The sequence below is a fragment of the Aotus nancymaae genome, unplaced genomic scaffold, assembly GCF_030222135.1.
Source record: "Aotus nancymaae isolate 86718 unplaced genomic scaffold, 86718_ANA_hifiasm-v0.15.2.pri h1tg000029l, whole genome shotgun sequence".
Classification (NCBI taxonomy): Eukaryota; Metazoa; Chordata; class Mammalia; order Primates; family Aotidae; genus Aotus; species Aotus nancymaae.
The window spans coordinates 53,354,711-53,378,581 of NW_026988442.1; the positions used below are offsets into that span (position 1 = coordinate 53,354,711).

Here is a 23,871-nt window from a genome sequence, read left to right on the forward strand (position 1 = left end):
TGTTTTGTTTTTTATCCAGAAGGTTTTAAAAACATGAATATATAAACTCAAGGATTTAGATTACATTGGCTTCAAAGTTCTTGTCCTTTCTACTGTTTCATTTTGTCTACACACAAGAGAAGTATAAACAGTAAACATCAGGCTGGGTGTGGTGGCTCACGCCTGTAATCCTAGCACTTTGGGAGACCAAGGCGGGCAAATCACATGAGGTCAGGAGTTCGAGACCAGCCTGGCCAACATGATGAAACCCCATCTCTACTAAAAATACAAAAATTAGCCAGATGTGGTGGTACATGCCTATAATCCCAGCTACTTGGGAGGCTGAGGCAGGAGAATCACTGGAACCCGGGAGGCAGAGGTTGCAGTGAGGTGAGATCATGCCATTACACTCCAGCCTGGGCGACAAGAGATTCCATATAAAAAAAAAAAAAAAAAAAAAAAAAATTAGCATATGCTGTGGTTTGAATGTGTCCCCCAACTTTTATCTGTTGGCAACTTAATCCTCAAATTCCTATGTGGAGTGGAGGTGGGGCCTTTGGGAGGAAATAAGGATGAGATGAGGTCATCGGGATGGGGTTCCTATGATAGAACTGGGGGCTTGAGAAGAAGAGGAGAGACTTGAGCTGACATACATACTCTTGCCCTCTTGCTATGTGATACCTTCTGCTATGTTATGAGGCAGGAAGAAGGCCCTCATTTGAAGCCGAGCAGATGCCAGCATCATGCTTCTGGACTTCACAGCCTCCAGAACTGTGAGAAATAATTTTTTCTTTTTTATAAATTACCCAGTCTGTGGCATTCAGTTACAGCAACAGAAAATGGACTAAGACAGAAAATAGGTACCAAGAATGAGGTCACTGCTATAACAGCTGAAAATGTAGAAGTGGCTTTGGAACCGGGCAGTGAGGCTGGAAGAGTTCAAAGGAGTAAGATAGAAAAAGTCTATAATTGCTGTAAGTGGAGCATTAGGGGAGATTCTGATGAGGGCTCAGAAGACAAGAGCTAGGGGAAAGTCTGAATCTTCTTCAAGACTGCTTAAGTGGTCGTGGCCAAAATGTTGGTAGAAATTTGAACAGTAAAGGCCATTCTGACAAGGACTTAGATGGAAATGAGGAACAAAGTATAGGAAACTGGAGTAAAGGCCATCCTTGTCACAAAGTAGCAACAAGCTTGGCTAAATTGTGTCCAAGCCCTAGGTCTTTGTGAAATGCAGAGCTTGAGAGCAATAAACTAAGATATCTGGCAGAAGAAATATTTAAGCAGCAAAGCATTCAGGATGCTACACGGTTATTTTTTACCACATCCAGTGAGATGTGAGAAGAAATGACTTAAAGACAAAATGTATAATTAAAAGGAAAACAGAATGGGAAGACTTCAGTACTCTGTAGTCTGACCACATAAAGAGTGAAAAAGGTGCTTCCTTCAGCTGCACATATACTAAAACTGGACCAATACAGAGAAGATTAATTAGCATGGCCCCTGTTCAAGGATGACATGCAAGTTCATGAAGCATTCCATGTTTTTAAAAAAAAAAAAGAGTGAAAACATGTGTTCAGGAGAGGAAACCAAGACTGTGGCTAGGTAATCATTTGTTAAGGAGATTACTATTGATAGATGAAATCATCAAGAGAATGAGAAAAAGACAAGTGGCATTTCAGAGATCTTTGAGGCTGTCCCTCCCATCACTGGTCCAGAGCTCTAGAAGGGCAGAATGGTTTCAGGAGAAGGACCCAGGCACCCTCCATGGGGTTGCTGCCCAGGGCCCCCTTGGGTCTCTGCTTTCTGCACCCCAATGCAGCACTCCTCAGCCAATCCACCACTCAGCAACCCCAAGTGTAGCTCAACCCAGCACTCTAGGAGGTACAAGCAGCACAGACTAGCAGCATATACCAGGCTCAGGATATTCCGAGCCACCTTGGGACTCTACAGAGTCCCTACCAGCAAGAAGGCCCTCCCAGATATAGCCTCAAGACACTGGACTTCATAATTTCCAAAACTGTAAGAAATAAATTTCCTTTATAAATTGCTGAGTCTCGGGTATTCAGTTACAGCAACAGAAAAAAACAGCATATAATTAAAGGCTAGAGTGTGGGGCAGAAAAAACAGAGAGGGACAGGAAGCCAGAGAAGCTGAGGTCATCTAGGAAAGCCTCAAAAAAAAAAGACAACATAGGCCCAACCCTGAAGGATCAACTGAGGCTGCAGGGACTGCAACAAGCATCTGAGTAAGGACACTGAGCTGGTCCACGCCAAGAAGGCATGCTAGGTAACAGCTTTTAAAGGCTGAGGAGGACATGACCTAAACACTGGAAGCTAAAAATTGAAGCAAAGCCAGACACAGTGGCTCACACCTGTAATCCCAGCACTTTGGGAGGCCAAGACAGGAGGACTGCTTGAGGCCAGGTGTTCAAGACTACGCTGGACAGTAGCTACACCCTATTGCTACAAAAAATTTGAAAGTTAGCCAAGAATTGTGGGTACCCCCGTAGTCCTAGCCATTGGGAAGCTGAGGCAAGAGGATCACTTGAGCCCAGGACTGGAGGCTTCAGTGAGCTATGAGCATGCCACTATATTCCAGCCTGGGCGATAGAGTGAGACCCTGTCTCTACAAAAAATAAATATAGCAAAAAACACTGAAGCAAAATCAAAGGAATTGGTCAGAGTAACCTAAACCATTTACAATCTAGCTCTCAGAATTTGAATGTTCACTGCATCCCTGAAAAGGCCTTCATATATAACAAACAAGCAATAAAGAAAGTTTTAAGGTACAGCCCTCCAGACTGGCTCCATGGGGCCAGTCTGATCAGTTAAATGATCAGAAATAAGACCAAATAAATAGTATAGCATTTCTAAATAAATAAAAATATGGTATTATAGTGAAGCCCCATGTATCCAACATCCCTGAAAAATGTAGTGTGCCAAAAAAAAAAAAAAAAAAAAAAAGAATCCCTTAGATAATGAAACCTGTGTTAATGGGAGAAATCTACATATGGACTGGGTATTGATGAGTATTAGGGAATTATCCCCATTTTGTTTTGTGTTAATGGCATCAGGGGGATCTTTATTAATGAGTTACAGATACATACTATTTACAAAGGGAATTACATAATGTCTGGGATTTGCTTTAAACTGCTGGGGATAAAATATAGATCAAAGGTTGCAGTTATGCAGAATGAATATCTAGAAAGCTAATGTACAACATGAAGACTATAGTTAATAACACTGTATTGTTTACTGGTACTTTGTCAAGAGAGTAGATTTTAGGTACTGTTACCACAAAAAAGAAAGAAAGAAAGAAAGAAAGGTAACTATATGAAATGATGGGCATGTTAATTTGCTTGACCATAGTAATCACTTCACTTATGTATATGTGTATCAAGCTAAGTACAGTTATGGGTGGCTTAATGATAGGGATGGAGAATGGAAGGTGCAGGATTCAGCATCAGCATCACTGTGTGAATATGAGAGTGTACTTACACAAATCTACAAGCCTGGGCTACATGCTAGAGCCTATTGCTCCTAGTCTATAAACCAGAACAGCATGTTACTGTCCTAAATACTGGAGGCAAATGTAGCACAAGGGGAAGTTTTTGTGTATTTAAACATATCTAAACATAGAAAAGGCACAGTAAAAACATGATCTAAATATGATCTGAAAGATTTTTTTTTTAGATAGTCTCAATTCTGTCACCCAGGCTGGAGTTCAGTGGCACAATCTTGGCTCATTGCAGCCTCTGCCTCCCAGGTTCAAGCAATTCTCTTGCCTCAGCCTCCTGAGTAGCTGGGATTACAGACACGCACAGCCATGCCTGGCTAATTTGCATATTTTTAGTAGAGATGGGATTTCACCATGTTGTCCAGGCTGGTCTTGAACTCCTGATCTCAAGTGACCCGATTGTCTCAGCCTCCCAAAGCGCTGGAATTACAGGCATGAGACACCACGCCAGGCCTAAAAGATTTTTTAAATGTTGCGGCATAGAGTACTTATCACAAAAGGAGTTTGCAGGACTGCAAGTTGCTCTGGGTGAGTCAGTGAGTGGAGAGGTGAGTGAATGTAAAGGTCTAGGACATTACTGTACACTACTGTAGACTTTATAAACACTGTACACTTAGGCTACACTAAATTTATTTCAAAAATAAGGTAATTGTACTATAACATTATAATGGCTACCATGTCACTAAGCAATAGGGATTTTCCAGTTTCTATTATAATTTATGGGACCACCATTGTATATGCATGCCATGTTGTGGCACATGACTATATACAAAAACGTCAGGTTGTAGACCTTAAATATATACACTAAAAATAAACTGCTCCAAAAGCAATGTAGGGCTACTGAAACAAGATTGACGAAGTGTTGATATTTGTGAAGCTGGTTGGTAGATACACGATGATTTGTTATATGCTTCATTACTTGTATATTTTTGACAATTTCTTTTTTTTTAAGATGGAATCTCACTCTCTCGCCCAGGATGGAGTGCAGTGGCATGATCTCAGCTCACTGCAATCTCCGCTTCCCAGGTTCAAGCGATTCTCCTTCCTCAACCTCCTGAGTAGCTGGGACTACAGGTGAACACCATCACACGTGGCATTTTTTGTAATTTTTTTTTTTTTTTTTTTTTTTGGAGACGGAGTCTTGCACTGTCACCTAGGCTATAGTGTAGTGGCGCGATCTCAGCTCACCGCAATCTCTGCCTCTTGGGTTCAAGCAATTCTCCTAACTCAGCCTCCCAAGTAGCTGGGATTACAGGTGTGTGCCACCACGCCCAGCTAATTTTTTTGTATTTTCAGTAGAGATGGGGTTTCACCATGTTGGCCAGGATGGTCTTCAACTCCTGACCTCAGGTGATCCACCCACCTCGGCCTCACAAAGGGCTGGGATTACAGGCGTGAGCCACCGCACCCGGCCTTATTTTTGACAATTTCTATAATGACTTTTAAAAGCCATGAGTGGCCAGGAACCATGATGCATGCCTTTAATTCCAGTACTTTGGGAAGCCAAAGTGGGAGGATTGCTTGAGCTCAGGAGTTTGAGACCAGCCTGGGCAGAATGGTGAGATCTTATCTCTTTCAAAAATGCAAAAATATATCCGGGCACAGTGGTATGCGCCTGTGTTTTCAGCTACTCAGGAGACTGATGAGAAGATCGCTTGAGCCCGGAGGGTGGAGGGTGCAGTGAGCCGAGATCATACCACTGCACTACAGCCTGGGTGACAGAGCGAGACTCTGTCTCAAAAAATTGGCCATGGGTTACCACACTGGTATAAAGTCTTCTCTAAAATTTGTCAGAGTCTGTCTATTTTACATATACAGATCTCTCTCGCTCTCTACCTAGAACGTCCTTTTATTCTACCTGGACAACTCCTATTCACTCTCCATGACCACAAGGCATTCCTTTCACTCAGAAGCAGAAGTCTCAATTTTCCCTATGCTTCCACTATATGCCATTCATCCCATTATGTAACTCTTAGTATACTGTCTTATATTTGTATATGAAACCATGTGCCCTCCTAGGCTGTGAACAAGGAAGGGACTCTAATATCACACACTGGCCCCTGGTATATAGTACGCACCTGATGAACATTGGGGTCATGAACAAGACCTAGCCCAAAGTCATCAAAAACCCAGCTGTTCTGACGAGAGATCTTAGGAATGTCTGTTAAGCCATACAGCCTGTGTGCTTCCCAAGCTGATGATCTTACCCATTCAGGCATGCCAGCTTCTCCAGGTCACCTCTATTTCTACTTTCCAGTTTGTCATTTCTTATGAATAGAACCCTGGAACAAATGTCCTTAATTCAAGTGGCCTCCAGATCAAAAACAAGAGGTCCTAGGCGCACACTTAGGAGAAAGGTACATACACGCTGGCACGTACCCTATACATGCACTACGTATTCTGAACTGCTCAGAGAGCTTCCCTGCTTAACTCCCAAGTTGCAACTGTGAATGGGATAACAACAGAGTCCGATCAGACAGGGTGGCATTCTGGCCACACCACCAGGATGACACTACTCCATCAGCCTTCAACAGTGTTCAATGATAAAAACAGGAATACCACCAAAGGTTGTTGGGAGCAAGTAAAATTATGTGTATCAGGATTTCAAATTTTTAAGTAACAGAGCTCTTTTTTCCACAGTTCTGAAATACTGAAAAAGACACTCATGTCTCCATTAATTTATTGTCAAAATTTTTCAGCTGTAAGACAGGTTTTAAGGTTTTCAATTTTTTTAAATGGGACTTTACATGTCCCTGAGAATTCTCAATTCTTCCTCAAACTTGGACTTAGGACCTGTATATCAGATTCCAGCCCTTAATTATACGCCAGCCTATACTGTTTATACATCTCTTAAATGTGGACAGTATAGTAAAGCAGAAAAGACTGAAAGTTTGAGGAAAAAAAATCGAACTGAAGTTCAGCATTTCCTTAAATATTAATTTCAGTTGTATTCTGTTTAAATTAAGTTACTATTTTATTTTAAAATGTCTCCAGCAAATTTCTGAATGCAAAATTATTTTCTTTCTTTTTTTTTTTAAGAGATAGAGTCTTGCTACATTGCCCAGGCTGGAGTGCAGTGGCTATTCACAGGCGTGATCCTAACACACTACCACCTCAATCCCCTGGGCTCGAGCACCACTGATCCTCCTACCTCAGCCTCCTGAGTTGCTAGGACTATAGGTGCGTGCCACCTTGCCCAGCTACTTCCCTATTTTTAACAAGTTCTACCAGAAGCATAGATTACTTTAGTTATCTTTCAAAAAGAAAAGCCTAAATAATTTTCAGCTGAATGAGAGAAGGGTACAAAGTCTGCCCTCCCCACTAGAAATGATTTTAAAACCACTGATGTCTACCTACCAAGTTATATGACAAAAGTCAAGGATTACTGTATCATTATGTGTAAACTACCCTTTAAAAAAATTTTAATTATCCTTACATTTTCATTTACAGTGTTATCTATAAGATGATCAGCTCATTTGGTTTAGGGTTCTGTTCTAATGAAGTGAGGTCTCTTTTCTTAGCCACAGGTAACTGCTAACTCCAGGCATCTCACAAAGGCAAAAAGACAATCCAAATCTATACCGGTACTAGCAAACCATTTTGAATACCCTGGTAATGACTGGCAGCTCAGAAGATTTATATGACTGACACATTATATTACACTTTAATCCTACCTTTCCACGGATGATGGAAAGATAAAAGTAGAAGCATTATGGTATCTAAAAAGACACTATTGGACCAGAGGCCAGGGAAAAAAAAGAGACTGACTATACTACACAATAGGTGTGTCCAAGAAGGTTGTCTATATCACTCAACAGATGTCTGTGTCCAAAGGGCTCTGGCTGTACCATACAGCAGATGTATGACCTTGGACTAGTGTCTTAAATTCATTGCCCCAAACAGCTTCATGGGCAAAGCCAGTATATTGTATCAGATATTTTCAAGTCTTTCTGAATCTAAATTCAATTCAAATCCACAAATTCTTAATTGACTTCACACTAAAAAAATAAGGCATGTAAAACCCTTAACACAGTGGCTAGCATGCAGTATGTCATAAATGCTGTGGCTGTCATTGAAATAAAGAAGTTTAGGTTTGTATGTGTTACATATAGCATATATTTAAATCTCTCTGGTGGGACTTTTTCCCACCAAGGAAAAAAATCACTTGAAAGTGCTATTCTAAGGCCAGGTGTGGTGGCTCATACCTATAATCCCAGCACTTTGGGAGGCTGATGTGGGTGGATCACTTGAGGTCAGGAGTTTGAGACCAACCCGGCCAACATAGCAAAACCCCGTCTCTACTAAAAATACAAATTAGCTAGGTGTGGTGGCATGCACCTGTAATCCCAGCTACTCAGGAGGCTGAGGCAGAAGAATCACTTGAATCTAGGAGGCAGAGGTTGCAGTGAGCCAAGATGGCACCACTGCACTCCAGCCTAGGCGAGGGAGTAAAACTCTGTCTCAAAAATAAAAATAAAAAATAAAGTCCTATTCTACTCAGCATTGTTAATTCAAAGGAGCCCCCCATGAAACAATAAATTATTAAGTCCTGAATAAAAAGATATTATCCGCTCAAAATCAACTAGATTTGTTTTGTTTAAAATTACATTTTCTGTGAACTCTTGGCAGTGCTCAGGAAGACGTCATGAGTGCTTTCAAGACTCATTTACTCAGCACACATTTACTGGCAATTGCTATATGACAGCTGCAGCTGCACCCCTGTAATCCCAACACTTTGGGAGGCTGAGGCAGGTCAATCACTTGAGGCCAGGAGTTTGAGACCAGCCTGGCCAATATGTCAAAACTCCGTCTCTACCAAAAAATACAAAAATTAGCCAGGCATGGTGGCACGCACCTGTAGTTCCAGCTGCTTTGTGAGCAGAGAATGTGCCACTGCACTCGAGCCTGTGCGACAGAGCAGGACTCTGTCTCCAAAAAAAAAGAAAGAAAGAAAGAAAGAAAACCGCAGCTAGGGAAGCAAAGATCATCAAGACCCTGCCTCCAGGTCCAAACAGGTGGACAAGTGTCCCAGAAGTACCAACTGCTAAGGGATCTAATAAGAAAAAGATTATCCCGAAACCTCCAGAGCAAAGGTCTGTGGGCACACAGAAGGCAGTGGGCCACAGATGTTGTTTGCCCCACGTGCTTTTTTCTTGTCTTTAACAGAATTAGGTTGCCAACATTTAGAAATCAAGAGGTTACACATAAATAAGGAGTTCTAGCTTCTCTTGAAAATTTGCAAGTGCCAACAGTATTCTGCCTGCATTCCCACTAAGCAACCACCTGCGCAGAATCTCTATTCCCATCACTCCCAACACGGGCTGAAAATCACTGGCTGCTTCCTTTGGCTCACTCCCTGGCTGCTGGGCTGCAGTTTCCCTGCCCCAGCCCACTGTACCTGTGCGCCTAAGGAGCTCATAGGAGCTTGGGCTCTGGAGCAGACTGCTGAGCTGCAACCCCGGCTCTGCCGCACACCAGCCATGTCAGTATCTTAGGCAAGGAATTCATCTCTCTGGGCCTCAGTTTCTCATCTGCAAAATTAGGGTATTATTAATAATATCTACCTCACAGAGCTGGCATGAGTGTCAATGTGTTATTATCTGCAAAGTACTCAGAGCTGCAGCTGATACAGGAACTGTTCTGTAAGCATTAGATGTTACCACCTTCAGGCCCCCGAAGGCATGAGAGTTTCAAATTTCTGTCCTTGAGTTTTATTCGTTATTTTTTGTCCCCAAATTTTAATATTCTGAAGTCATCTACTAAATTACTTTATGATCAAAAGGAAAATGGCACACAGTAGAAGCTACATAGATACAACTTAAGAATTACTAGAGCCATCAGACACAAAGGGAGAAATGTATGATTCTACTGTATGAGATATATAGGATAGGCAAATTCATAAAGACAAAGTAGAACAGAGGTTAGAGGGACTGAGGGAAGGAGAAAGGGAAAGTCAGTGTTTAATGGGTACAGAATTCCTCTTTGGGATGAAAAAGTTCTGGAGATTGATGGTGATACTGGCTGCACAACAATGTGAGTATACGTAATGCCGCTGAATCGTACACTTACATTTTGGATTAAAATGTAAATTCTATGTTACATATATTTTACTACAGTTTTTTCTTAAAAAGAATTACTGTAGCCTACATAATTTTGTCTGCTATTGTTTGCTAGAATTATACTGTTAATGATCCCAAAGACTCCCTGGCAATGCACTATAAGTTAGTGTTCTCAAAGGCCACATACGGCATATCCCATAATAGTTAGGAAACGCAGTATTAACTATTTTAACAGCTGCGCAGCAGAACAGTGGGCTTTCTTTTCAATCTGGAGGCCTCGTGGGAATGCATCTGTAGCAAATACAGGATGAGGCCGGTGGGATGGGCTTTTAATACCTGTCTACAGCAGTTGGGCTGTGCTTCCTTCGTAATAAAATGCTCCACACAGACTCCTCATTCTCTCTTTTCTCTCAACCAGTATTCAAAATGGAAGGCTTCCTGCCAAGCACTATGTAACTGGCTGCCTTTGAACTGTGGGATGCTGCACAACACTGACAACAGGTTTGATTCATGCCTGTTCTATAACAGTATTCAAAATGCACACAGACACTAAGAGTCCCACTGGGCTATAAATCAACACACACAGGAGAACACCCCAATCAGGGTACTATTTTTACATTTCTACATGCTGCCACTTTCTAAGGCATCTTTTTTTCTTTTTTAATTAATTTATTTAAGTTCTGGGATACATGTGCAGAACATGCAGGTTTGTTACATAGGTATACATGTGCCATGGTGGTTTGCTGCACCTATCAACCCATCATCTAGGTTTTAAGCCCTGAATGCATTAGGTATTTGTCCTAATGCTCTCTCTCCCCATATATATATATATATATATATATATATATATAATATGTTACCCAGACTGCTCATCTGTAAGACATCTGTCTCTCATTCAAAAACATATATATATGTAAAATATGAGGAAATTTACAGTTACTTTGAAAATTGCAATTAACCTGAGACACAGGCAAACACACAGAACAAGTATATCCAGTTTGCATTCACAGTCTTCCAAACTCAGAACCACTGCAAATACTTACTTCCTAACATTTACAGGGTCATCCCCTGTGAGTTTACAGTCTTGAGTCAGACGGAAGACACCTAACTGTAAGGAGAAACTCCACTGCACTTGGGAATTTACTAAACTGATGCCTTTTTGGCATAAATATTTAGCATAAAAGGTTCCTTAAAATACTACTGGTAATTCAAAGTGAGAGGATATATTTTATCTTATAAATATTACATTCTGAGTACCAATCCAAACTCAAGAACTACCTAGCAGCTTGATTTCCTCTGTTGCCTGACAGTTAAGGTCCCAACTCCCCAGGTGGCTGTATGTCCCATATAATAAACCCTCAAAACACTGATCATTTTCCCTTGTTAGGGCGCCAAAGAAGTGTTCCAAAAAGACTAAAAGGGAAAAGATCATAGGCAAAGTACACAGTTTATGCCTCTTTAAAACCAATGTGCACATTAAATAGCAATTACTTTTATACTCTTAGGATCAAACAGGAAGGAGATACATGTTTTTAAAATCCACTGAAAAACAGCCTCAAGCAAAACTGTCACCATCTAAGAAAAGGATTTCAATCCATAAACCAGCAATGGAAGGAAATATAAAAAGTGGAGTAGATATTTCTTTGAAAATTTGGCCAAGCTGCATATAAACTAAAAAACAAATATTTATTAAACGGGGCAGAGGAAGTTACTGAATTAGGAGACAGAAAGAGACTGTGACTCCAAATCTTTGCTGTTAGGGTTGAATTATGTGTCCCCAAAATTCATGTTGAGGTCTGATATGGTTTTGCTCTGCATCCCCACCCAAATCTCATCTTGAATTGTACTCTCATAATTCCCATGTGTTGTGGGAGGGACCCAGTGGGAGATAACTGAATCATGGGGGTGGTTCCCCCATCCTGTTCTTGTGGTAGTACATAAGTCTCACAAGATCTGATGGTTTCATTAGGGGTTTCCGCTTTTGTGTCTTCCTCATTCTCTCTTTGCCTGCTGCAATCCATGTAAGACGAGACTTGCTCCTCCTCACCTTCCACCACGATTGTGAGGCTTCCCTAGTCACATGAAAAAGTCTGATTAAACCTCTTTCTTTCATAAATTGTCCAGTCTCGGATATGTCTTTATCAACAGCAGTGAAAATGGACTAATACAGTAAACTGGTGCCAGGAGTGAGATGCAGCTGAAAAGTTACCCAAAATGTGGAAGTGACTTTGTAACTGAGTAACAGGCAGTGGTGGTTGGAATAGTTTGGAGGGGTCAGAAAAAGACAGGAAAATGTGGGAAAGTTTGGCACTTCCTAGAGACTTGTTGAGTGGCTTTGACCAAAATGCTGATAATGATATGGACAATGAAATCCAGGCTGAGGTCGTCTCAGATGGAAATGAGGAACTCGTTGGGAACTGGAGCAAAGGTGACTCTTGTTATGTTTTATTTTGCCCCTGCGCTAGAGACTTGTGGAACTGAATTTGAAAGAAATGATTTAGGATATCTGGAAGAAGAAATTTCTAAGCAGCAAAAGCATTCTAGAGGTGACCTGGGTATTATTAAAGGCATTCAGTTTTATAAGGGAAGCAGAGCATATAAGTTCAAAAATTTGCAGCCTGACAATGCAATAGAAAAGAAAATTCTATTTTCTGAGGAGAAGTCCAAGCCAGCTGTAGAAATTTGCATAAGTAACAAGGAGCCAATGTTAATCCCCAAGACAATGGGGAAATGTCTCCAGGGCATATCAGAGGTCTTCATAGCAGCTGCCCCTCCCATCACAGGCCCAGAGGAAAAGGTGGTTTTATAGGCTGGGCCAAGGGTTTTTGTGCTGTGTGCAGCCTAGGGACTTGGTGCATCCAAGCCACTCCAGCCGTAGCTGAAAGGGGCCGAAGCAGAGCTTGGGCCATGGCTTCAGAGGTATAAGACTCAAGCCTTGCTTCCACATGGTGTTAAGCCTGCCAGTACACAGAAATCAAAAACTGAGGTTTGAGAATCTCCACCTAGATTTCAGAAGATGTATGCAAATGCCTGGAAGCCCAGGCAGAAGTTTGCTGTAGGGGTGGGGTCCTCATGGAGAACCTCTGCTAGGGCAGTGTGGAAGGGAAATGTGGGGTTGGAGCCCCCACACAGAGTCCCTACTAGGGCACCACCAAGTGGAGTTGTGAGAAGAGGGCCACCATCCTCCAGACCCCCAGAATGGTAGATCCACTGACAGCTTAAACCATGCACCTAGAAAAGGTGCAGACACTCAATGCCAACCCATGAATGCAGCCAGAGGGAGGCTGTGCCCTGCAAAGCCATAGGGGTGGAGCTGCCCAAAACCATGGAAACTCACCTCTTGCATCACCATGACCTGGATGTGAGACATGGAGTCAAAGTAGATCATTTTGGAGCTTTAAAATTTGGATCTGTAGCCCCTTTGTCTTGGCCAATTTCTCCCATTTGGAAAGGGTGTATTTACCCAATGTCTGTACCCTCTTGTATCTAGCAAATAATTAGCTTGCTTTTGATTTTATAGGCTCATAGGCGGAAGGGACTTGCCTTGTCTCAGATAAGACTTTGGACTGTGGACTTTTGAGTTAATGCTGAAATGAATTAAGACTCTGGGGGACTGCTGGGAAGGCATGATTGATTCTAAAATGTGAGGACATGAGATTTAGAGGGGTAGGTAGCAGAATTCTATGTTTTGGCTCTGTGTCCCCACCCAAATCTCATCCTGAATTGTACACCCATAATTCTCACATGTTGTGGGAGGGATTCAGTGGGAGATAACTGAATCATGGGGGTGGTTTCTCCCATACTATTCTTGTGGTAGTAAGTCTGACAAGATCTGGTGGTTTTATTAGGAGTTTTCGCTTTTGTGTCTTCCTCATTCTCTGCCATCCACGTAAGACAGGACTTGCTCCTCCTTGTCTTCTGCCATGATTGTGAGGCTTCCACAGCCATGTAGAACAGTAAGTCCAATTAAACCTCTTTCTTTTGTAAATTGCCCAGTCTCAGATATGTCTTTATGAGCAGCGTGAAAACAGACTAATACAAAGTCTTAACACCCAGTACCTCAGAATGTGACCTTATTTAGAGATAGACTCTTTATACAGAGGTAATCAAGTTAAAATGAAGTCATTAGGGTGGGCCCTAATCCAATTTAACTGGTGTCTTTTTGAAAAGGAGAAATTTAGACATAGGCACAGAGAGAAGATGACATGAAGAGATACAGGGAGAAAACGGCCCTCTACAAATCAAGGAACGAGGCCCAGGACAGATCCCTCCCAGAGCCTAGGAAAGAACTGACTCTGCCAACAGCTTGATCTGGGACTTTGGCCTCTGTTTAATTCCGAGACAATACATTTCTGTTGTTCAAGCCATCTACTTTCTTGTACTTTGTTATAGCCACCCTAGCAACTAATTCAGATGCTTACCAATTATGACCTCAGACAACACAACCCAGTCCTCAGGTGCCTCTCCTATCAAGAGGACACAAGACAGTATTCATACATCTCCTGCAAATTTACAACTGGGGATACAGACTGTCATACTGTGTCAGGCACATTGGGGTTACAGGAGAAATCTAAAACTCTCTACCCTCTCCTGCAAAGATCTTACCCGCTAACCAGCATGGGGAACACATAATGCATTGTGCAATTACCACACTGCTATAAATCAGATATAAGCATATATAAAACAAAAATATCAAACTCTGTGCATATCAGTCAACAACAACAAAAGCATAGCCAAGTTTTAAGATAGGACTCTTTCCCAGGACAGATGGCAGGACTATTATAAACACTCTCATGTTCTGTGAAGTTTGAGTACATCAGGATGTGTGATCCTCTGTGTCTCACCCTCTCGAGACACAATTTTACTGCAGGAATATGACGTAACTGTCCTGGTTAGTGCACCAAACATAATACAATATGCCTTCAATATGTCAGCCTGTTTCATCTTCCCTAAATACATAATTGATTTTCAACATTTTATGCTCCAATTATTGTCCAAAAGCAGACTGGGACAAGTTCATATTTCAAATGCTCCTTGCTTAAAAGTACAAAAAGAATGACCAGAACAATTAATGAATTGTCTTAATTTTTCTTGGAAGAGAGTCATTTGCTTATGACCTTCTCCAATTTCTCCATCAGTCACATACATCCCCCTAATATATCAAAAAGGATACAGAATTTATATATCCTGGCTAAAACACAGAGCTACATAAATACCATGCAAAACTACCAACAAGAAGAGAATTTTTCTTTATTTGGAACACTGAAAGAGTAGCCTCCCACATCCCCCCAACAGAAACAGAATTAGGACCAATGTCAAACAAAAATTAAAAGCTTAAACTTCCCTTTTTTAAAAAAAGTAGAGCTTTATATTTAGGTCATTTTATTTTTAACCACAGCCTCCTAAATGACCTGAATATCCCAACATCTACTCTAAGTGACAAGTTTTGTAATTCCTCTGAATAATTTAGTTGGGCAAATTTGTTTTACTCGTTGTTAAATAAAAATGTTACTTCAGAAATTGACAAGTTAGTGGCCCACAAAAATTTTTGGTCTCAGTATCTTCCACTCCTATTATGAAAAAACTGCATAAGAGAAAGCACAACTTTAAAACTGAGTCTCTTGTATGGTGGAGACTTTAACCGCCACAATAGAGGGGCAGTTTCTGTCTACATGAAGTCTTCTATCTACTCACCATCTCAAAAAAAAAAAAAAAAAAAAAAAAGAAGTAGCAAGGTATTTTAAGGTTCCAGAGGCACGTGTTTGAATTCAAGTTCGGAAAGACATTGCTGTCGGCACAATCGTGTACAGTGACTTTCTTATGGCACAGAGTGAATAATACATGCCAGAATATTTTACTTTGACTTCTACTAAAATAGACACAGCAGCAGCATTGGCCTCAGCAACAATAAGGTTATGGTTTGTTGTTGTTGTTTGTTTTTAATCCAACTTCACTTTTAGAAAAGCTGGTATCTCAAATAAAAGAAAATAATTTATTCTGAATGATGCTGTCTTTAGGAAACACGAGATCATTTATGATTGGGGCCCAGGGGTGGGATAGGGTCTGCCTGGTTCCTGTTTCCTTCTATGAGGACAGCATCCCTCTAGCTTACCATCTAGGCTCCTCTTCTGGTCTGTCACTCACCCCTTCCTAGAAGTTCTAGTGACTTTCCTAATCCGGGAAGTTTAGGAACAGGGACTGGGGATGGGCCCCAGGCCTTCCCTCCTCCTCCTTCTTGGGGGCTGAGCTACTCTCTGGAAGCACATGTTTAAGTCTGGTAAGCCTTCTGATCCCACATGGGAAGCCTTGATGGCCCAACACTGCCAGGAAGCAGAAGGGCAAGGCTGTCTCTACTGTGGAATTCAGGAGTGGGATGCGTACTGTTGGCACATATAAAAATCATTTATTTAAAAATTTAAGTCAAAGTCTCTGATATTAGTTCTATCATCTTAAAAAGGTATAATTTGGCCAGGCATGGTGGTATGCACCTGTGGTCCCAGCTATTCAGGAGGCTAAGGAGGGAAGATGGCTTGAGGCCAGGAGCTTGAGCTTGAGGCTTCTAATGAGCTATGATCTTGCTACCATACTCCAGCTAAAAAAAAAAATTCTGAAGTGTAATTTGAATTCCATATGTTTTCTTTCTCCTTGTCGCTCCGAACTGGATCAGAATTCAGACAGAGAAAGCTGACGTATCATTTATTGTCTGCCACCCCCATCAGATCCCAAGAATCCAAACATCAAGTGTTTCCTCTTTACGGAATAGAATTTGAGATCTTACCATCTTTAAAAAGTTTTTTTGTTTTTTGTTTTTTTTACTTCCAAGTAATCTATAAGAAAACAGGAAGAAAGAGAAAAACCAGAACAATTCTAATACCCAAAACAATGACTTTTTTTAATTTCATTTAAAACTTACAAGGACTCACCAATATCATTATTACGGCCATTTCTCAATGTATTCCAGCTCAAGCACTTACTAGCAATAGTTAAGTGAACTTGTCCATGTCACTCACTCTCATCTGTAAAATGGGGATAGAGATATCCTTACCTCATGGGTGTGACTTATAGAGTGAATGAAAACTGTAGGATTAAAGCAACTATTGTATGTAAAGCCCTGGAACACTCATGGAGGTAGTATTAAATAACATCACCTTCCATCCTCAGCTCTTCACAATGAACTCATTCAACACCAGCCTGGGTGACAAAGAAAGACCCTGTCTCAAAACAAAAACCAAAGCAAAGAAAAAAACCAAAATCGATACATTCAGAATCAGAATGGTCTTTAGGAGATTATTCCAATAAACCTATCCTTCATTTTTAGATGAGGAAATTAAGATCCAGTGTGAATGAGTGATCTGCCTAAGGTCATTCAGACAAAAAATTGTAAAGCCCTTCATTCATTTCTATAAGCACATAGTTCTGAATGTAGTCTCCCAACCACATCCTTGAAATAGGATTTGGTAGATTAGACTCTGTAAACTAGAGCCACGTGTCAGTATTAAATCTTTCTTTACTGTACAAACAATGTGAGGCAGAACCCCAGGGTTTGCAGGCATGCCTGCCACAGCCAGAGCCACCCCTGGACGTGTCCATGGCCTCCACTTCAAGAGTGAGGAGGGCGTCCTTGCGGTCTCCCAATGAGTAATGCACCTAGAATCTGCATAACTTTTCCCTGATTCACTCTTTTAGTGAGGCTACGTTTCTCAAGGACTCCTAGCAATCCCAAATTCTTATTTTATCAGGTTCCCGTTTTATTCCTGTCACTTCTAAGTGTTTGCCAACTATCATAGTTTCTCAGTTTTCCTCCATCTAAGTAACAAATGCATCAACTAATTAGTTATGAAAGTGACTAAGTCTTTTTTATGTAAAATTAAGAATAAGAATCTTAGTACTAATGTTCTCTTAATGATAGCATAACTGTCATTTAAGAAAATTCCTGGGCTGAATACTACCAGACTAGTTCCCTATATAGCTCATCTTTCAAGGAAGTTACTGAGGTATGAAAGGCATGCACCAATGGTCCATATTTGCTATTTGGTTCTTTAGTATCTGGCTTACCTATTTCCAGATCTTTTCTCTCTTGTTGTGAAATCTTTCTGCTGAAAATACTCCAATAACACTTAAATATTTTACTTGTGGATAATTCATAAAATGCCATCATTGCTAAAATGTTGTCAATTTCTACATTCCTTCCAGTACTAGGTACACAAATTTTTAAATTTGTTTTTTACGTTACTGCTAACTTTTTGAGAAAGTACAGTGGGTTATGTCAATACATATATACAAGGTATAGTGATCAAATCAGGATAATTAACATATGTATCACCTCAAACATTTAACATTTCTTTATGTTGAGGACATTAAAAATCTACTCTTCTAGCTATCTGAAAATATACAATGAATTACTGTTAATTATCATCACCCTAGATTACTATAGGACACTAGGACTTACTCCTCCTATCTAGCTGTGATTTTGAATCTGTTAACTAACCTCTAGCTAACTCCACCCCTCCTCCAACACTTCCCAGCCTCTAGTAACCACTATTCTACTCTCTACTTCCATGAGATTAACGTTTTTAGTTTTCACATATGAGTGAGAACATGGTATTTATCTTTCTGTGCCTGGCTTTTTTCACTTGACATAGTGTCCTCCAAGCTCATCCATGTTACCTCAAATAACCAAATGTCTTTTTTATGGCCAAATAGTATTCCATTGTGTATTCTATTCTATTCATCTGCTGATGGACACTTAAGTTGATTACATATCTTGACTACTATGAACAGGGCTACAATAAATATGGGAATGCAGATATGTCTTCAACATACTGATTTCCTCTCCTTTGGGTATATACTCAGTAGTGGGGTTGCTAGGCCATATGGTAGCTCTATGTTTAGTTTTTTTGAGGCACCTTCATACTGTTTTCCATAATGGTTGTTAAGTACATAGTTTTTTTTCTTAGTTTATTTTTATTTTTTATTTTTATTTTTTATATCTAACCAAAGTACATTGTTTTAAACACTCTCAAGTGAAAATGAAGTTTTGAGCAATCCATCATTTATTTTCCAACCTGCTCTTAAGTTATTCAGGAAAGGATAGTTTGAATTCTAAATGTCTGAAATTGCCACCTCTTTTCAGTAGCAAAGTCCAGTCCCAAGATCAATAGAAAACTATGAATGATCAGCTTATACCAACCACCATCCCAAATAAATTTAAATTCATATTCATTACCATTTGTTAATCTAGGTGGTTTCTGATGTTGCAAGGCCAATGAATTCTGCCTTGGGAGTCCTGCTACAAGACTTTCTCCAGTTGAGCAGAGGGCAGTTTAACAGATCAACTGAATACTTTGTCTCTAAGATGTATTCAGTTAAAGAATTTGTCCCGAATATTTGTACTCAGACATACTAAAACCAAAAGCCAAAACATCATATTAGTTAACAGAAAATTATTTGATATATGCAGTAAAAGAGAATTAAAAGCATTATTTCCAAATCAATCACACCCCACCACATACATTCAGACAAGTACAAGTCTAACATATCACGACAAACTCCTCTCATGGTCTCGCACTTTGCTTTACATTTGTTTTTCCAGTAAGATTCGACATGTTGGGTATGCACACCAAAAGGCAATGTGAAATGAACATTGAATCCTTATGGTTAACCTGAGCACATTGGAAACCAGGGAAAGGCTGAATATTATTATATGCAGCCCATGTATAGCAGCAAACCTATGCATTGCAAAATAGGCAGCAAAGGTTGGGCAGAATTGTTGCTAACAATTTCCAAATAACCAACAGCTCGTTGATGGGCTGCACCAAAAGCCTGTATTTTCCTCTATGGAGCACAGCTGTGATATTTGATTTTATGGCTTAAGGACTCATCAATTTGCAAGTGATGACCCGGACTACCAAGCTGTATCAGATGCAACTCAAAGTAATGCTTGCATAGTTTGCAACAGCAATTGTATAATAGATATTGATCACAGCATGAGCTGAAATTCCAGTAACAACAGTAGCTACTTTACTTGAAATACAAATTTTCTCAAAAATAAAACCACTCAAAAAAATTGAATTTGATCCACAGGGGCAAATTTTTTAATTAATCCAGTTTAACTTGATAATCTCTCTTCACGTGACATTTTAGGTCCAGAAACAGGTAAAGGATTGACAATCTTAGAAAATGTGAATTTGTGAAGAAACTAAGATTTATTTATTAGAAAATATTCCACAATAACGAGAGCGAGCACCCTACTATAGGCTCCGCGCCTGCCCTGTCACATTTTCAGCCACCTCCACCCCGGTCTCTTTGGGAGCCCTCCTCACTACCCATCTATCCACCCACAGCTCTTGTCCACATTAAGTCCAGGGATTTCATCTCATCTCCACGTTTTCACTTCTGAAAGATTAACTTGGCCTCCTTACCATTCCATTCAGGAATACAGTTACACATCACTTATCAACGAGGATATGTTCTGAGAATTGTGTCAGGAGATTTTGCCATGTGAACATCAGAGCGTACTTACACAAACCTAGATGGGATAGCCTACTCCACACCTAGGCTCTGTGGTAGAGACTGTTGTTCCTAGGATAAAAACCCATACAGCATGGTACTGTAGTGAATACTGTAGGCAACTGTAGAACAGTAAGTATTTATATATCTAACATAGTTAGATATATAAATACTTACATATCTAAACATATCTAATCAGAGAAAGGGGACAGTAAAAACACAGTATAAAAGATAAAAAATGGTACACCTGTATAGGGCAGCTCCATTATAAACGTATGGGACCACCATTTTATATGTAGTCTATCACTGACCTAAACGTATATGGTACATCACCGTAGATGAAACACAATACCTTTCAAATTTAAAAGCAATTCTGCATACCTGTGTATGAACTGTATTTTCCCCCTATTCCAGAGTGCACAGCATTATCAGTTATGAGGAAATGATTTAAAAATTCTAAAGGGGACACTTTAATCCTTAGGAGTTTTATTTGTGATACCTCACCAACATTTTTAGACAGACGGCCAAGGGATAGCTTTCTGGTTTACTCCCCAAACATCCTACACTCAATCTGTCTAATAATTTACCTTTCTGTCAATATCTCAACCACATATCACTCCAAAGAAATAATAAACTCTCCTTCAAAAAATGCTATCTATCTCCTCTTCTAGATTAGAAAGAAGATGTCTAAACTCTTCTAGATTACTAGAAGAGTAATCTAGTAGGGGTATAGAATGAAAATACTGAAATTTCTAGTCATGTTTACTTGTCTCATTATTTGTTTTTGTATATTCTATAATGGAAATAGCATTACGTAAACAGTGTGTAATTATAAATTTACAAGTGTTGCAGGTGTAAGCAAAAAGTATTTTATTGAAAGGATTATAAAGTGAAAAACATTTAAAGACTACTGGACCAAACAATAACACTTTCTCCTAATATACTTTTCTTGGTCCTGTGTGAACAATTCTTACTAAAAGTTTGCATTCTAGTTGTTTGGCTTATAAAATATTTTGTATTAATATAATGTTCAGATGGTAACATGACATTCTTTTTTTTTTTTTTTTTTTTGAGACTAAATCTTGCTCTGTTGCCCAGGTTCAAGCGATTCTCCTGCCTCAGTCTCCCAAGTAGCTGGGACTACAGGCATGCACCACTATGCCTGGCTAATTTTTGTATTTTTTATTAGAGACGAGGGTTCTGCCATGTTAGCCAGGGCTGGTCTTGAACTCCTGGGCTCAAGAAATCCATTGGCCTTGGCCTCCCGAAGTGTTGGGATTACAGGTGTAAGGCACCGCGCCTGGCCATAACATTTTTATTACTAAAAGTCAGACTTCAGTTGGCCTTCCTATTACATCTTGAATTACATTTTCTTATTCAGGTCTAGTCATAAAGACATCTCTATAGTTTAGTTTAAAAAAAATTTTGGCCTTTACTTCAAAACCAAGTGAGCAATCAAATAACCTAAAAAATAAATGACATTCAAGGCAAATTTTCTTTTTAGTTTTGTTTTTTGTAGCGGTCTCAGAATAGACAAGGCAAATTTTCAAACACGTATAGCACTTACATGGTACAGGCACTCTTCTAAGTTCTTTTTCATTTAATCCTCATCAGCTCACTGCAATCTCCGCCTCCTGGGCTCAAATAATCCTCCCACCTCAGCCTCAAGAGTAGCTTGGACTGTAGGCTCAAGCCACCATGTCCAGCTAATTTTTGTTATTGTTTGTAGAGATGGGGTTTCACCATGTTGCCTAGGCTGCTCTTAGAGGTCAAGTGATCCACCACCTCAGCCTCCCAAAGTGCTGGGATTATAGGCGTAAGCCATTGCGCCTGGCCTTTAGTTTTACTGAAACCTCCTCTAAAACCATGGCCAATATTATTTTCAATGAAGAGGTTCTGAAGGGAAAACATTATCGTCTGTGACTTCCACTTTCTTCCTCTACCTATTGTCAAGGAATCCAACCGATTAACTTTGCAGCCTTGGGCAGACAATTTAACCTCTGTGCTTTAGAATCCTAATCTGCATTAAGGTCATTTGTTAGAGTACCTACTACAAGCCAGGCACTGTTTTTTGGCTAAAGGATATGGCAGTGAATAAAAGACACAATCCTGTTCCCAAGCAGTCTGTTAGGCAATTCCAAGAAGACACAGAAGGTAACTAGTCATTATAAGGTTACTCATTACTATTTCCTAAAACAAAGGGCTACTTCTGTTATCATTACCTTAGTCCTATTTTTACTGCAAGGCAAAATCCATCTAGTTCCTGTTTCTTAGCTGGTGAAAAGAGGCAGAAAAGGAGACAGTAAAACGATCAATCTGAATTTGGCACCAGTGAGCACATACACCCTCTACTTTTCCTTGAAATGAACTGTGTAAAGCTCTATAGATCCAGCCAGCTACAGGAGTAAAAACCTATCACAATCAGGAACAAGGTTCTGCAAACGACTGATGGATAGCATCCCACAGCACTCTGGATCCTCCCAACACTTTTCAGAGATGCTGGTGAAGGTCTATTTACACCTGGAGGTTACAGCTGACATACTGCTGCATGTCTGATAGCTGCAAGATTCAACTGCAGTGCAACTTAATCCCTAATGATGTTGCTTCCAGGCTGCCCTTATAAGACCTGCCATGAGACATCTTTTTATGTATTCAAAATTATTATATAATCACAGACCACGCTGTCCATGGTGACCACTATTACACAGAAAGCACTGCTCAGGCAGCCTGATTTTAGCACAGATTTTAGAACCACCAGCAAGAGAATAAAAGAATCCTGCTGAATCCAAAATAAACATATGAAGATAACAGGAACTCTCAAGAGCAAATTCCCCTCCTCAGCAGCTCACAAACACCTCACTAAACCTAAATATCTGAGACAAACCCACATCTGTACCCAAAGGATCACAAATATCATTGGCCACGCCTTAGGAGTTATAGGTTACAACCTCAAAATCTTGTGAAGGAGTCAGGTAAAATCTATTTCCTCATGTATGCATTTCATACCATTCTGCTAAAAAGAATGAAAATCTGTGACAAAATATTTGCAGTTTGCTGATAATCTACAAAGCCAGGTAGTTGGCCATGATTTACCCTCACCCTTGGTATTTGCTCTGTCAGCATTAGAAAAATACTGAATCCTCCTCGCCGCCTCCTCCTCACTGTGTTCATGCACCTAAATTCACAATCAGCTTGCTGACTTCAGACTCAGTGGGCAGCCTGGGTCCCCTTGGGCAGTTGAGTAGGAAGGAAGGGCATTCAGGAAGAAGATGAGAAGGGGCACCCAGGCTGAGTTCATGTCCACACTGTCCATACTGCCAACCCCTCAGGCCCCAGGTCCTGATCTGGGAAGAACCTCCTGCTGACAAGACTATCTTCGGATCACATAGGCACAGCCCACACTGGGTTCTCCCACTTCTCCTGATTCTCCATAACCTGCAGCCCCTTTCTGAGAACAAGCTGACTTAGACTTTTCGCCGCTTCCATGACAGTGCAGGCCCAGTCTGGACACTGGAGGATGGTCCTGTCCATCTGACTTCTCATTCCTTTGGCCTTGCTGCTCCTCTATCCCCAACCCTCCTCTTGTCACCCAGCATTTCTCCATCCCAGGTCCTCCCACAATCAATAACCCCTCTCTCTTCCCCCCAGTCTCTGGAACCTTCTATCTGCTGTTCAATTCCCTAACAGTTACAAGCAAGGTCTTTGGAGTGTGGGAATCTGGTTGAGCCCAGCCTCTACCATTTCTGGATGAATGACCTTGGGCAAGTTGCCTAATCCCTTTAAACCTGAGATTCCTCATCTGTACAGC

General features: G+C 40.5%; 1 protein-coding gene and 1 non-coding gene across 11 annotated transcripts in view; one reads left to right on the forward strand and one right to left on the reverse strand.

The window, feature by feature from the left end:
- Positions 1–23,871, reverse strand: part of TANC1 (tetratricopeptide repeat, ankyrin repeat and coiled-coil containing 1) — a 251,585-nt gene that overhangs the window by 194,862 nt on the left and 32,852 nt on the right. The window contains exon 3 of one of the 10 annotated variants that reach the window (XM_064382720.1): positions 8,894–9,026. The exons of the other annotated variants lie outside the window; for them this stretch is intronic. The gene's annotated coding sequence lies outside the window, so the exon portion shown is untranslated. The remainder of the gene's footprint in view (positions 1–8,893; positions 9,027–23,871) is intronic. 10 annotated transcript variants of the gene reach the window in all.
- Positions 1,414–1,524, forward strand: LOC135277060 (U6 spliceosomal RNA). The gene has a single exon (XR_010344670.1). It is a non-coding gene; the product is annotated as a U6 spliceosomal RNA (small nuclear RNA).